The sequence below is a fragment of the Callithrix jacchus genome, chromosome 16 (genome assembly GCF_049354715.1).
Source record: "Callithrix jacchus isolate 240 chromosome 16, calJac240_pri, whole genome shotgun sequence".
Classification (NCBI taxonomy): Eukaryota; Metazoa; Chordata; class Mammalia; order Primates; family Cebidae; genus Callithrix; species Callithrix jacchus.
The window spans coordinates 87,931,338-87,947,668 of NC_133517.1; the positions used below are offsets into that span (position 1 = coordinate 87,931,338).

Sequence of the window (16,331 nt, forward strand, 5' to 3'; positions counted from 1 at the left end):
CTCACTTTTTTCTGGGTGGATACAGACTTTATCTCGGCACCTCATTTCTGAAATGCTCGTACCATGGGCAAGCGCATGAAGAATTAGAGAAAAGTGTTGCCATCAGAGACTTTGGATTAGATTCTGGGATTAGACTTTTTGCTCTTCATTTTGTGAATGTATGACCATGAGCTTAATATCACTAAATCTTATGCCCCTTATCTTTAAAAATCACAGGATAAATTATACTTATGTCAAAGGTACAAATGAGATGATGTGTGAAAATCCCTTAGCACCACCATGCCTGGCACATACTAATAGCTCAATAATATTACCTATTACAAAGATTAATTAATGATGGACACATATGCAAACGGGACAGATTATTTTCTGGATTATGCTGTTAGAAGGATAATTAGACAAGTATATTTAATCTGTTGCATAGAGGCTTCTCTTGAACTCCTGGGCTCAAGTGATCCTCCCATCTCAGCTTTCCAAGTAGCTGGGATTACAGGCATGAGCCCTGGTCCCCAGTTACCAAATGAGATATTAACTGAAGAGTTTAAGCTAGAATATTTAAACAGTGCTTCTTGAACTGGAATGGGGAGGTTTTTGAGGAGGATTACAAAAATCACTTAGGGGAATTTTCAAACCTCTCCATGCTCTCTGGAGAGTCTGCAATGTTGCCTCATCTTTAGAATTTGTCTTGGGATATAACTCTACTACTGACGGGAAAATGTCCTGTTCTTCAGGGGTTTTGGGTGAAATAAATGTTGACAACAACAAATTTGCAATATATAAGTTTGCAATGTATTGTATTAACATATAATACATTCAAATCTTCATGACTGTAAACATGACAATAAATACAAAATATTGGCTACTTAGTATACGAGGAAATCACTACTCATTCCAAAGGCTTTTGTGCATAGCATTTCCCCTCGCAGTACTACATAACAGTTTACCAAAATGTTTTACTTCTGAATGCAGACATTTCTATTTCTCTTTGGGGACAATGGTTTTGTAAATTTTGTCCTTGCTAATCATTATTTTTCAAGTTGTCTTTATGGTAAATTTTTGGTACGTTTGAAAGAATAGTTTATATTTCTCAGTGTTACTAAGCAGCTTGACTCTCTAGCATTGATTTTTGGAATTGTGTTAGGTCACTTCAGCTGAAGAAGAAAGATGATCTTATTGAATAAGTAGAATTCTGATTATAATAACTTTCCATTGTAACTCTTTAAAGATAGTGGGCAACCTGGCAGTAGGCTTACATTTAGGAATAAATTTGCAAAAAATTATTCTACCTTTCTCAAAGGCTACCAAGACCTTTCTAATGAGCACTGAAAATTATTTGAGATGATAATTCATTTCATCACAGCCCAGAAGTTTCTGCTTTTTGACTAACAAGGCATATAAATACATGAATTTTCTTTCTTCTGCTGCCTCAGTGTTCATGTTTTTTTTTTAAAAAAAATCAAGATTGCTTTCTCTGCTTGTGGTATATGCATGGGCATTGTTTTGATTTAAAACATGTTAATGATAGGAACAATGAGCCTGGTGTGATTCAATAACCTTCCCCGATTGATTATCCTGAGGAAATGGATGGAGTCAAGGAGAAGCCAGCAACAGAAACTGTTATTCATTAGCTTAAGAGCCATGGTCAGTAACAGCAGTTTTCCTCCTGTCTCGGTTTGGGGTCTACATTGGATGTTGAGTGGTTGACACAGACTTCTTAAGATGGGAGAGCTGCCCTAAGGAAAAACCAAACATTCTGCATGATGCTGAAGTGTGAAGAGTGGTACATTGATAGAGAAAACCTTTCTAGTTTTGCCTTTAGTACTTTTAATGGTGTTGGTGAGACATAAAAAAAATCAGTATGCTTTTACATAACAGGAAGAGTCAAGCACCCTTGATTGATCCTGTTTATTAAGAGCATTGTCCTTCACACTGTCATATTCCTTTGATGTTAAGGCAGTACCAAAATAAAGTCAAGAACTGTGAGCAAAATGGAGTGTGTTGCTTGTGTCACAGGCTAATTGAATTGCTTCTAAGTGTGTTTCTAGAATTCTTTAAAGATAAAGTGGATACAGCCACGATATTTGAGGGGAAGAAAAAAAAAATGGACTGTGAACATCAGACATATCATCAGGGAATGCTGATAAGGGAAAGACCTGGTTCAAGATTGTGAGGAGAGAGTTATTACTCATAAATTGGTCTTGTTCACATGTTTTTGAGTAAGGGATGTATTGAGGCACTTGGCTTCTATTGATTTAAAATTAGGACTTCAGACAGAACTTTTTGGCAAATGATGAAATCCCTGACCTGTGTTATCATCCAGTATGATCCAGTCTGGCCATTAATTACAAGATCCTTGCCTCAGTGAAGCGGAATAGAGTGCTAAATGTGAAATCATACCTGTTGTGGGTGTGTCACTGGCTGCAGCAGCAAAGGAAACAACCTTGAGGACCACGCCAGCTAGCGACTGGCTAAAAAAATGGCTTGTCTAAATATGGTTTATTGGGAATGAGTCCCAGAACAGACCCACTGGAAAGTGTTTAGATGTCACAGAGAAATTCAAATCAGCTGTAATTTACTACCACACCAGTTTCATTTTTTAAAAAAACATGAATGGAACTTAATCTGTTATCAGTCTACCCATATCTACTTCTCCCATTTCCCAGAATGAATAGCCGTGCCTTTCCTCCTTGCCATTACCCGCATTCTCAATCAATGACTTTCCATTCTACCTCACTGAAAAAACAGAGACCAACTTGCTAAACTCACAACTTTCTTCCTCATTACTTAAAATTAATCTGTAACCAGAGAATTGCCTGAACCCAGGAGGCGGAGGTTGCGGTGAGCCGAGAGCGCGCCATTGCACTCCAGCCTGGGTAACAAGAGTGAAACTCCGTCTCAAAATAATAATAATAATAATAATAACAATCTGCAACCATGATCATCCTCATCTCTTTTCTTTGCATCTCATTCATTTTTTCTTTCGTTCATTCATTTATCTATATGTTTATTTGACAGTTATTTATTGGATACATCCATGTACCAGATACTGTGCTAGATGCTGCAGATGGATCAGTGAATTAGGCACAATCCTTCCTGACAAGAAGAAAGATGAGCCCTATCCTATTCCTTCTTACCTCCTGAGGAATCACACTCCATCAATATCAAGTCTTGCTTGTGCATCTACAAATAATTCCTTCCACTCACTCTACTAGCTCTTTTTCATCAAAATTTAAACAGACGTAGATTTCTCCTATCTTAAGAAGGAAAGCAAAATAAAGCAAACAAATATACCTGCCTTGTTTCTCCATGTTATCACTGTTCTGTCTCATAATCAAGCTTGTTAAATCATTCACCAACACAATGCAATCTAATTTATTTTTCCAACATCTTGTGGAAACTGCATTCAGACTGGGTGCTTTTCAGTCCTTATCTTTACATTTATCATTGGCCACTATTGACACAGTCTCCTTTTTTGATTTCTGTACCTCTTTCTCCTTGTTTCCCTCCTCCCCCTCAGAATATTCCTTCTCTGTTTATTTCAAAGGCTCTTCATCTCATTCTCCCTAGAATTCTAGCTACTCAGGGGTTCTTCTCTATTTTATAAAATTTCCTCTAGTGATTACACCAACTCTGGTGTCTTCAAAATCATCTGTATACTAATTACTCCCAAAGCTATTTCTCCAGTCTATATGTTTCTTCTGAGCTGAAAATCTATATTTCTATTTGTACCGTGGCATTCTATAGCCACTTCAAGAGCAACATGGACAAACTGAACCTGACATGCTTACCCTACTGAAACATGTTTCTTCTCCACTATTGTCCACATTTACACTATTCAATGAATAATAACAGTAGCTAACATTTGTTATTTCCATGTCCAGGCATTGTGAGAAGTACTTTATATGAACTTTTGCACTCAATCCTAATAAATCCCTTGTGAGATAAGTACTGTTATTAGCATTCTTTTTATAGATATGCAAATTGAGGCTCAGGTTGTAAGTTAACTTGTTCACATCACATGGTCTGCAGCCAACCCTGGCTCTGACTCCAAGGGGTAAAATTGGAATTCAGGCTCTACAGTCACACCACTTTCTCTCTGAATGGTTCAAGTAAAGTCACTTTGACTCCTTTCTTTTCACTTTCTACACATATACTCACACCAAATCTATTGATTCTATTCCAAATGTATCATTTTTTCCCTAGCCTCAATCTAGGGTGCAGATTGATTCACATCTTACCCACATTATTGCAGTCCTCTCCTAACTAATGGCCTTGACTTTGGTCCAATGATTTGGCCACATAGAAGACAGAGTGGTCTTCCTCAAGCTTAGTTCTTATCATAACACTCTTTGCCTTGTAACCTCCCAGTGTCTTTCCATAGCCTTTAGAAGCTCATCCAAATCCTTCTTATATGAAGTAAAGGTCTTATTTCCTGATCTCTGTTGACCTAACTAGTGTCATCTTCCGTTGCCTAGACTTAAGGAGCTACTTGCCATTTTCTATACTGATTGTGTTATTTCTAGATTTCTTGTCCTCACCTGTGTAGTTCCTAGTATATAAACCATCTTACTTCCCTTCACCTACAAAATGTCTATGAATCCACAAGGCTCAACTTAAAAGTCGTCATTTCCAGAAAGGCTTTCTTGTGCCCACCTCTTCCCAAGCCATGTAGATCAGGTGCCATTAATCTGTGTTTTCGTTATGATAACATTTATTTCTTTATAACTTTATAAGTTTACTATTCTATCTCCTCTATTAGACTGTGAACTTTTTTGTGAGCATAAGCTTTGTTTTAATCATTTTTGTGTCCTAGTGGCTAATAAAGTTCATGACATTTAGTATGTTTTCAATTAAATCATAATTGAGGAGATGCAAATATGTCTGAATCTATCTTCTCCTTACTTTCATCATTTTCCTGTCCCATACAATATAACATGCTGGAAGGGACTGTAAAAATAGAATTATTATTTTGGAATTCAAAGCCAGACCATGCTTAATTCCAGGATAGCACCTCTCCTGTGCACTGCAGTTGCTTTATACCAACATATTGATTCTATTGCTTTTCCTTATTCAGACAGATTTCCAACTGATTCCTAAAGAAATCCCTGGAGGTCCATCCTAGCCTTTTATAATCTCTAGTTAAATATTTCTCCTGTAAATATACTCTGAATCTGAGCCTATTCTTACTTTTCCTGGTAAAACAGAAAATCTACCAGTGAATTATTTTCTCCTACCCTTCCCTACTGAATTTTATGTGTGCATAATCTTTCAAATGTTTGTCAGGTAAAATTAGTCACAAAGCCAAGCTCCTATCAGAGGAAACGTGGCAGGGTGTCAGTTCTGCACATTGCCAGGGGCTTGAATCAGTTGACTATACAAAAATTACCTTTAAAAATTCATGGAGTGCTCTGCATTCACCCTGCCTCTGTCCTTTCTCCCTCTCACAATGGTGCCACCTCTCTCACTGAGCCACTTCCTTATTTTCTAAGCTAAGAGCTGCTGCCCACAGAAAATATGCTGGGTTTTCCCACAGTTATAAATCCTCATAAAACTTAAACAACGAAGACCCAAAACGGAGAGGCATAGGATGCTTTACTTTCTTGCAGCTACTATATAATTATGTTCAGAGCAGTCTATCCAAGGGTTATAGTCAACAGTCACCAGTGTTGTTTATGAAAGGTGGCAGTGTTTTCTTTTTTGAAATGTTATCTATTTTTATTTTAACTGAATATGGCTGTCGAGTGTTTCACATTATGCATCCTAATTCACACGCATATGTATTTGGCCTTGTTTAATTCTCAGAGCTAATTTAGCTTTAAATTTATTCAAGTTCTTCTCAGGTATTTCCATGCAGCTCTCAAGTGTTATGTTTGACTCCAGTGGCAAGACTATGACTTCTAGTAGATAAATCCACTTATTCTTTCAACTGCATCTTCTCTTGCTCCATGACTCATTTTTCTTTCTTTAATTTTCCTCCCAGGTGGGAGAATCCACTAAAACATGTCTTTGTCCAAGAGGAGAAAACAGGTCCTTTTATTTCTAGCTAAGTTCTCCTATCCCATTTTAGCCTAATTGTAAACATTCTTCTGTACCTCAGTTTTTGTCAGTCTGTTCTTCAGGCCTTAAATTCAGTTGACTATACAAAAATTACCTTTAAAAATTCATGGAGTGCTCTGCATTCACCCTGCCTCTGTCCTTTCTCCCTCTCACAATGGTGCCACCTCTCTCACTGAGCCACTTCCTTATTTTCTAAAACCCCCATCACACCTTCTTTCCATAATTATAATGATTTACAAATCCACTTTACCTGACCCTGACCACTCACTTCCAATCCCCTATTTCCACCTCCTATATAAAACTCCTCCTCTTAATCTCTCTCCATTTAATATCTCTCCCTTATAATTTCTTTCAATAATTCTACCATTTTCTGTTTCCTGAAAAACGTCTTTAGAGTCATATTTGATTCTTCCATTTTCTTATGCTGTATACCCAGGCTTTACTAGTTTAATCATTTATCAATATGTCCCTAGGCACCATGGAGGCTCCATGAACACAGAAATAAATGTGATCACGTGTCTGCCATTGTGGGATGCGCAATCAGGTGAAAGAAAGACATGGGGAGAAATGCCGGATGTTGGTGATGGGGGATGGAGGCAGCAAACCACCTTGTCATGTAGGTACCTATGCAACAATCCTGCATGATCTGCACATGTACCCCAGAACCTAAAGTACAGTTAAAAAAAAAAAAGAAAGAGGCATTTGAACAAATGATTAACAGCAAAATAGTAAAATAGTGAGCTGTACAGATGAAAGCACAAAGTATTGCAAAGGGAAGGGAGAAACACCAAATCCTGCCAGTGGTGGTCAGGAAAGCCCGCTCCAAGAGGTGACCTACCACAGGAAGGAGAGAAAGAAACAGGCCAAATAAGCGGCTACCGAACGCTCAAGGCTGGAGGAGTCTGCAAGCTCACTGGCAGGCATGAGAGCGTGACAGTGAAGGAAACTGCCTGTATGAGGCTATATTGGGAGACAGAGGGCCCGATGAGTTTGGGAAAGTAAAGCAGGGAGCAAATCATAAATGTCCTAGTATGCCAAGATAGTGACTTGAGATTTTAACATATAGGAAATGGAAAGATTGAAGGATTTCAAGCAGCACAGTGATGGTATCAAGTTTGCATTTTAGATGATTCTAGCAGTACCCTGGGAGAAGAACTGGAAGTGGGCAATCAAGAGGCGGGGTGGGGTGGGGGGAAGCGATGGCCAATGGCTGTAATCCTAGCACGTCGGCAAGGCAAGGTAGAAGGATCCCTTGAGCCCAGGAGTTTGAGCCAGCCTGGGCAACATAATGAGACATCATGTTTATACAAAAATGAACAAAATTAGCCAGGCATGATGGCATATGCCTGTAGTCTCAGCTATTCATGAGGCTCACATGGGAAGATTACTTAAGCCCAGGAAGTTGAGGCTGAAGTGAGCTGAGATCAAGCCACTGTACCCCAGTCTGAGTGACAGAACAAGAGTGTTTCAAAGGAAAGAAAAGGCAGGGGATTGGTAGGAGGCTTCTGCACATGTGGCAAGGCAGGAGATGATCAGCCTCCTTGCCTACATTGCAGAGAGGACACAATGGGACTGGAACTGTGGTCGTAACAATAGAAGGTAGATACTGGATGTGGGAAAAATTTCAAAGGAAAGAACTCCATGTATAATTACATGAGGATAGTAGGGAATTTTGAAATAGCCATTTAAGAAATAAAAAGAAGAAATTGATTATGATTCTGCATATGGATAATAGACAGAAATCCCTGAGGGCCCATTTGGAATGGAAACTCCAAGGGTGAGGGAGCTGCTGTCTGTAGAATGTGATATTCTCTGGCATTGCTCAATTGCATGAAGAGAAAACTGAGAAGGCAGATGTTGATGGCGATCTTGGGCTTGGTTTTTCTGGCCTCATTGACTACGTCTGCTGGTTGGAAGGTCTTCTTGTATTTCACATTGGCCTGGTGAACGCCTATTCATCCTTCAAGTGTTGAGAGTGACTCGTATTCCATTGGGGGCTCGCTCTTCAACCTTACACACAATAAGCACCACTTTCTTGTCACTTCTATATGCTTCACAGCTTAATCTTGTGTTTTAATGCCAATCTTTCATATTTTACTGAATGTTCCAGAAGAGAGTAACTACTATTGGTTCTTTAGACAGCTCCTGGCTTAACATTGGTGCTCAATAAATGTTTATTGAATTGAAGAGATAATGGATGAACAAAGACAGAAAAGTGATGAAAGGGTCATATTTTGAAGGGTGTTGAAAGCCCTCAGAGAAAATTGGATATATTTTCTTTTTACAGAAAATGATGTGTGCAAACTGTTTAAGGAAAATTAGTCACATAGGGGTACTTACATGGATTCCTTCTCATCTTTATATCTCTGTTCATTTTGTTTCCCTTCCCTGGGCTGTCATTTCTCTGCCTCTTTATGCCTTCTATTCAAGGTAGCTCTCTTATTGTGGAGGGAATTTGAAGGTTCATGGGAAAGCCAACAGGTTGTTGTACAATGAAGTGAATTATTATTTGAGTGTGCCGTGTTTCCAAATCAACCTGTTCTGTTTGGAGGGGGAAATCTTCCTAAAACATCTTCTTCACTAATATAATCACCAGAATACTGTCTAGTCACACTTTTGTTATTCGGGGAATTCAAAAAGGATTTAATAAAATACAAGGATATTTTAATTAAAATCAGAGAAGGATATGTTGCATGGAAAATATAACTTTTTAGGGAGCAAAATAGAGTGTTGGACTTGACTAAGACCCTAAGTCTGTATGAATGTATTATTTTACACTTTCATTTACTACATTTGTAAAATTGCATATCATATATGTATATATATATCCGAAAAACACAGAAGTGTGCTGATAAATACTTAACAATCATCTCTTCACAAAAAGTGGGGACCCTGGCTTGTCATATTTGCTGATTTTGTAGAGTAAGCAATTCAACCATGACCAAGTTTAACGAACCAGTGTGATGGAACTGAATGTGGAGTTAGGGAATGAGACTAATCACCTGCTCTTGCAAAGCCTGCACTCCTTGGCAGCTACACACCACTGAGTGTATACATTTTTGAGAACTTATTTTATGCCAAATGCAGTGCTAAGGGTACCATAAATACAAAACACTATTCTTAGGGGTGTTAGTGAAGGTAAAAAGACATACCAACAATTATAAGGACCAAGAATTACTAAACCACATGTGTATGCAAAGTACTGTGGAAACACAGCAAGAACACCTGACATAGTAGTTAAGAATGTAGCTATATAAATCTACCTGGGAAATTCTGTGAAAGCTTGATGGAATTGGGAGTTTGCCAGATGAAGGATGTTCCAGCTGAGAGAATGCAGCAAGTTCAGAGAACTACAAATAATTCAGAATTGCTGGAGCGTAATGTGTAAGTTGGGAGAGCCACATGAGAGAAGTCAGAACATAGGAGAGGGACAAGCTCTTATTTGTTATGCTGAGGAGTTAAAACTCCAGGCCTCAGGGGACTGTAAAAATTATGCTGATAGTATCTCTCTGTGTTAGAGAGATCCCTTAGTGCAATGTGCAGAATGATTTCAGGGAGAGTGCCATGGGAGCCAGAGAAGTTGGTAAGGTGTGCACTGAAATAGGGCAGTGAGAGGCGGTGAACCAGGGCAGCAACAATGTGAGTGGAGAAGTAGGTCAGCAGGAGAATAATGAGCTGGAACCACTAGAACTTGGCTATTGCTTAGCTGTCAGGAGCGGGGGGATAACAGGAGAAAAGGCACTTAGAAGGACTCCCAGGTTTCTGGTTTGGGAATCTAACATAGGAAAGAAATAAAGAGGTAGATGTTGATAAGGCAAAATAATGTATTTTGGTTTAGACATGTCGGATTTGATGTAATTATGTGATGTCCAAAAGGCAATTGTATGTATGGGTCAGGAAATGTCTTTTATAAAGCTCTACACTGAAGACTCAAGTGGTAGTTGTAAGCATGGGCATAGAAGAAAGTATGTAGAATGACAAGGAATAGGATGGGGTGGGGAGAGGCCAGAGTTAGGCATAGTTGAACCACAATCTGGCTCAGACTTCCTTCTCTAGACACTTCTGTTCCATAGCCCGCTTCAACAATACCAGATTATTCTCTCCCTGAACATGCCCAGTCCTCTTCCATCTGATTCTTCCTTTCTGCTGAAGTTTCTTTCTTTTCTCTCTGACTTTAGTGCTGCTTGTAGACATTCATCCCATCTTTATAGGTCCAGTTTAAATACTATATACTCCAAAAGCCTTCCTCCATTTCCTTATCCTCCCACTGACGCCATGTTTTCCATCATAGAATGTAGTGGTATGATCAGAATTGTTTGTATATGTGGCCAATATTAAGCTCCTTGAAGATAAAGAGTTTGTCTTTATATATCCCTGTAGCCTCTACATCTAGGGTAGTGCTAGGGGCTTTTTGGATGTGAATGAATGCTTAATTAAATTAGGGAACATATTGAATAAGAATAACCTACTGCAAAATTTTGCTTATCACTGACCCAGCTTGAGCATTATAACTTTTGTTTTTCCTGCAAATCATTTAAAAATCTTAAATGAGGCTGAGAATAGTTACTGATCAGCCTTCACCTGTCTGAAACTTGGGGAATCTGTGTACGTTTTGAAGAATTAATGAGAGGCTACATAAAGAAGAATAAAGTAGTTTGTCATCTTCAAGGTTAGCTGATATTATGATGTTTCTTGTGTGACCAGATTGAATTCTATAGGAGCACAGGTCTTTCTTTTTTGTAGGCATATAGAAAAATTTATTTTTCTCTGCCAGTGAAATTATGACTCAGTTATTCATAAATATACATTGTTTATTTCTAATTTTATATTTGCATAAAAGCTGGAAATATCAAATTAGGAATAAACAATGTGTATTTAAACCAAAACACACAACTTTTGGGGGTAATTAGCCAATTTATAGGATATGTACAAAATTTTTTCTTGTACAAGATGTGAATCAGAAAATAGAAGGCTATTCTTTAATAAAAATAAAATGGCACACTTAGCTGTGAGCTGTCACAAAATTATACATTTTTCTCCTGAACTTAGAGATACACACTACTAAGTCTATAGCTGATCTCAGACACTTGGAATAAATAAAACAATTAAAAATGAAAGATGAGCTGGGTGCAGTGCTGTGCACCTGCAGTCCCAGCTACTGGGAGACTGAAGCAGGAGGATTGCTTGAATCAAGGAGGAAGGGGTTGCAGTGAGCTATGATTGGCACCACTGCACTCCAGCCTGAATGGCAGAGCAAGGCCTCCATCTCTAAAAAAAATTTGAAAAACGAAAAAAGAAAAAAATAAAATGAAAGATGAGCCTGTGGCCTCAGTACTCTTGGGAAACCTCTAATCTAGGCCTAATGCCGAAGAGTTTAATGTCATTAATTTGCCCTGTGAGGTTAATCATTGATTAAGCTACCTGGGGAGAAGAATGAGTTTGCTGAGTAAAGATTCTCTTAGATGTAGGTGGAGCTGGAAGATGCTTACGTTAACAATTTATGAGATTTTATGCTCCCAAATGCCAGCCCTAGTGTCTGACATTCCAACATTGTGCCTCCTTTCCTTTGTGTATTAAAGGTTTTACATACCCTCTCATGAATTTTTCAAAATGCAAACTAATACCCCAAGTTCCAGACAGGTGAAGGCTGGTCAGTTACTATGTTCTTAGTCTCCTTTACTTTTTTTTTGAGATGGAATTTTGCTCTTGTTGCCCAGGCTGGAGTGCAATGGTGTGATCTCGGCTAACTGCAAACTCCTTCTCATGGGTTCAAGTGATTCTCCTGCCTCAGCCTCCAGAGTAGCTGGGATTACAGATGCCCGCCACTACATCCAGCTAATTTTTTGTATTTTTAGTACAGATGGGCTTTCACCATGTTGCCCAGGCTGGCCTTGAACTCCTGACCTCAGATGATCCACTCGCCTCCTCCCAGTGCTGGGATTACAGGCATGAGCCAGCCTCCAGCTGCCTTTTTTTTTTTTTTTTTTCTAAATGAGTTTGGGGGAAAGCAAAAGTTCTAAAGCTAGAGCTGGGTCGAAATTAAGTCAAATTTTGCAGTAGGGCTGTTTAATATCATCTCTAATTTAATTAAACATTCAATCACACCCTAAAACTTGTATTCTTTAAAAAGAAAATAGTCTGGGTGTGATGGTTCATGCCTGTAATCCCAGGACTTTGGGAGACTGAGGCAGGCAGATCATGAAGTCAGGAAATTGAGACCAACCTGGCCAACATGGTGAAACCCTGTCTCTACCAAAAATACAAAAATTAGCTGGGTATGGTGGCACATGCCTGTAATCCCAGCTACTCAGCAGGCTGAGGCAAGGGAAACCCTTGAACCTGGGAGACAGAGGTTGCAGTGAGATTGCATCACTGCACTCTAGCCTGGTGACAGAGGGAGACTCCATCTAAAATATATATATATATATATATATATATATATATACATATACACACACACATATATATAATAACAAATAAAAATGAAAGTTGTTTTTGTTTCCTGGGCTACCAATATTTCTTCTAGATGTTCAATAGTTTGACAGAAACCAAGACTGTTTGATATTTTTAAGGTTTGATGAGTCAAGTGAATTCCATAGTAAAAATTCTGCCATTACCCCCAGAGCTTCTATTAAGGCTATGTTGCATGGTTTCTCTGTTAGTTATTCTGTAAGAATTAAGAAAAAATTATTAGAGTGACTCCATTGAAAACAAAACTGGTAGCCTGTTTTTTACTCTATAAAATATTCTTCATATCTCTGTATCCTCTAGAAAGCACATATTTGAATTGAATGTATTTATTGATATTACATTTTACCAAGATGTTCAGGTGATTCTGAGCTTTCAAACTGCAGAAATCCAATCAATTACATAGAAATATACAGTCAATGATAGAGATATTGTATCTACATAATGTTAAACATCTGAATTGACTGAACTGAGGAACTCTTTAGGCAATGTGTAGATAGAGCTGAAATGTCACAAATATGATAATTTAAACCATGCCTCTTTTGTACTAAAACAACCAACTATAAAAGCAATATATTTAGTCAATCAGATAATGCTTCGGGTTTACACAATTTCCAGCCATAAGTCTGAGTAATTTATCTTACTGAATTTACCCAACATTTAGATGGTTTCCTAAAATATAATTGAATCTCTGAATAAAAGAAGAAAAGATTCTGGGCTGGATTTTCTGCATAGAGACCATAAGTTAAAAACCAATAAGCCAGGAAAAAAATTCCCATTTGTCACTTCCTTTTAAAATGTAGCTCTTTTAGCCTATGAACATTTGAATTTTAAAACTTGGTTAGAAAGACCTGACCCAGATAAGTATTTATTAAAATGTAAATTAAACTTGCCCAAAAGAAAAAAATGCAGAGAAAATACTAAAATTAAAGTCCTTTGGCTATAGAAAGTGGAGATTTGAACCTTTCAAAGATTTAAGAAAGTAACTATTTTGGAAGAAAAAAAAGCAGGTCACTAATTTTGCACAAAACTGGCTCCCCTTCCCCGTTCTCATTTCCCGTGATCAGGAGCACCACATTCTTCCAGACTCAGGATCCTGGTGCCATACCGAATTGTCCTTTCTTCATCTTTTCTAATATGTTCATATCACACCCTTTCTTTCTTTGAAACATTTTTTGGTTTACTCTTTACTTTAAACTATCCTGATAGAGAATTTTTCTGCCTTATACCTGTATCACTACTAACAACTTCCAAAGTGGTTTTTCTGTCACCAGTCTCTTTCACTTCAAATATGCCTCCCCCAATGCTGTCAGATTTCTCATCCCTAAACACCATTTCATCATTGCTGCTCCCTGCTCATCACTCACGTTCTTTATTTCCTCTGCATTAAGTGCAAATTCCTTTCCTTGCCTGACTGTCTGGATCCTCTACAGCCTTCTCTGTCTCTTTGTCCTTCACTCTCACACACTTCCATCAATCCGGTCACTGTTTCACATTCCCCCAAATACATCATTCATTTCAGACAACTAAGTCACTCCATTCTGTAAGTCCCACTCTATGTGCCCCTTCTTGGCGCCTCTCCAAACCCATACCATTCTCATTCCAGCCACTGCATCTTGTCCTTTATGCATGGAACACCATCCTTCTTGACTTTTACTTTTCAAATTATCTTCATCCTTCCAGAACCATCTCAAATGCCACCTCTTCCAAGAAGAATTCTCTGATCCCTGTAGCCCAGTAATTTTCCTTCTTTGCTCTGAACTCCCATCCCATCTATAATCAGGATTGAATTACGAGGCACATTACTTAAATACACTCCTACTGGCTTATATGTCACCCAATGTTTCTCAATTAGGGTGTTACGGGTATTCGTAACAAGGACCTTCATTCCTTATTCTTGGATGTTAACTGACAGTGGTGTTGATGTGACAACCCCTAATGCTCAGAATGTATTTCCAAATGCTCTAATTATTAAAAAAAAAAACTCCTTAAAGAAGTTACTATGTCATATACACATTTGTTCAACAAGTAATCTTTGTTAAAGCAGTGAATGTATATTTTTAAGGAAATACCTGTAGTTCCCTTAAGGTTGCCAATATATTTTTAAAAATTAGGAAGGAGCCTAGCTAACACTCAGATGTTAATCATCATTGCACTTTAGGCATCTTTCATGAGGTATTTCACAGGATCTTACACTGATCCTAGATATCGCTATTTATCTCATTTCATAACTGACAAAACTAAGGCTCACAGAGTTCTGCTTATCCAGGGTTATAGAGTTTGAATGGAATCCTGGCATTTAAGCCCGAGGTTGTTTAGAGCCAAATCTTTGGCTTTTTCTCCTATCATACAGCCTCTGTAAAGACAGCTTATCAGTAACAGCTTTGAAATCAGAGTGTGGACATGTAACATAATTTGCAAATTAAAGCATGTCATTAATGCTGATAGGTACTAATGACTGTAATGGAAAGAAAGGACATTAGACAAGACAAACAAGTTTTAAAAATTTATAACAGGAATGCAAATTGGCATCTAATAAATGGATTTACTCCCTGACCTTCCTTGCTGCAGACATAAACCTATGTTTGGTATCTAATTGAGATGTATATACTCTTTACTTTCTTATTGTATTTGGCACTGTTCGTCTTGGAAGATAGTCAGTAGATCTCTCTGAATTTCCATTAATCAAGTTTTGGGTGTTAAATGGGCAAATAAGCCTTATATTAGGTAGCATTGCAAGACCCAAGGCTAAAGAAACCTGAGCTGACAGTAGTTGCTTAGGTCTTCTCTTTTGTTATCTAGTTAACTTTAATAAGAAATACTGCACAAACCAAGCATCACAGCACCATTTAAAATGTGGTATATATTTCCTTTAAGTTATGGCTCATTATTCATTTCATGCATATCTAAAACACTTAAATTTTTTAGTAGTTTATTTCACTGTGTCCAGTTACAATGCATATATCAGCCAGAGTTCATGAAGTAATAGTGTGAATGATTCATGTGTATACTTTTTAGAAAGTACACTCCGTTTCTAGCTATGTACACAGAAAGAACTATATTCTTTGTGAAAATAATGAGAAAATTCAACCCATTTAAAAGAATCAGCATGTTAATTTCAAGTTTAGTTTTCTTTTTCAGCTACAAGAATAAATATTTATCATCTGTTTATTATGTTTAACAAATAAATTTAAAGCTAAGTTTATAAGTAACTTAGAACAATTGTACAAATATAGATAAATGTGTAAATGATATAAAACATTTTATTCCTATATCATTTTATAAATCATGTATACTGCGATAAAGTTTTGCACTTGGTTCACTAGTAAAACCACTATTCAACTAATTATATGGGCATTCAGGTGATCTAGAAGCATAAAGGAATTTTTAGGTATGCTTATCAGGAAAAAACATATTCAAAAATTCAATCATTCTTTATGAAAAATTGAGCTTGATGTTGGCCCTTTTATTAGAACATTTCCTGAGCAAAGTGCATTTTCAGTTTCTGCATGCTAGGACACTGTGTAGGGAGCTGGAGGAGAGGGTGATAGAATTTTCCCTACTAAGACTACGAAAAATAAGTCCAGGAACCTTCTCAGGTTTATGTCTCCATTGTGAGTAACTGTAGAATGGCAAAGAAAGTTTCTTTCTTTCTTTTTTTTTTAACTAACCTGTTTTCAAACTATTTGTCAAATCTTTGTTGTGCAATAGAATATTTAAAGATAATTCTTTACCATGCAGTAGAATTCTTCTTTACAGAAGCTAGAAATTGTCCAAAAATTTTAATAACATTTCCAGAGAGGCAC

At 37.6% G+C, this 16,331-nt stretch overlaps 1 protein-coding gene and 1 long non-coding RNA gene across 2 annotated transcripts in view; one reads left to right on the forward strand and one right to left on the reverse strand.

Moving 5' to 3' along the window:
- Window positions 1-16,331, reverse strand: part of TRHR (thyrotropin releasing hormone receptor) — a 36,686-nt gene that overhangs the window by 18,404 nt on the left and 1,951 nt on the right. The window lies entirely within an intron of this gene.
- The window catches only part of LOC128929827 (uncharacterized), a 43,299-nt gene that overhangs the window by 3,747 nt on the left and 23,221 nt on the right, over window positions 1-16,331 (forward strand). The window lies entirely within an intron of this gene.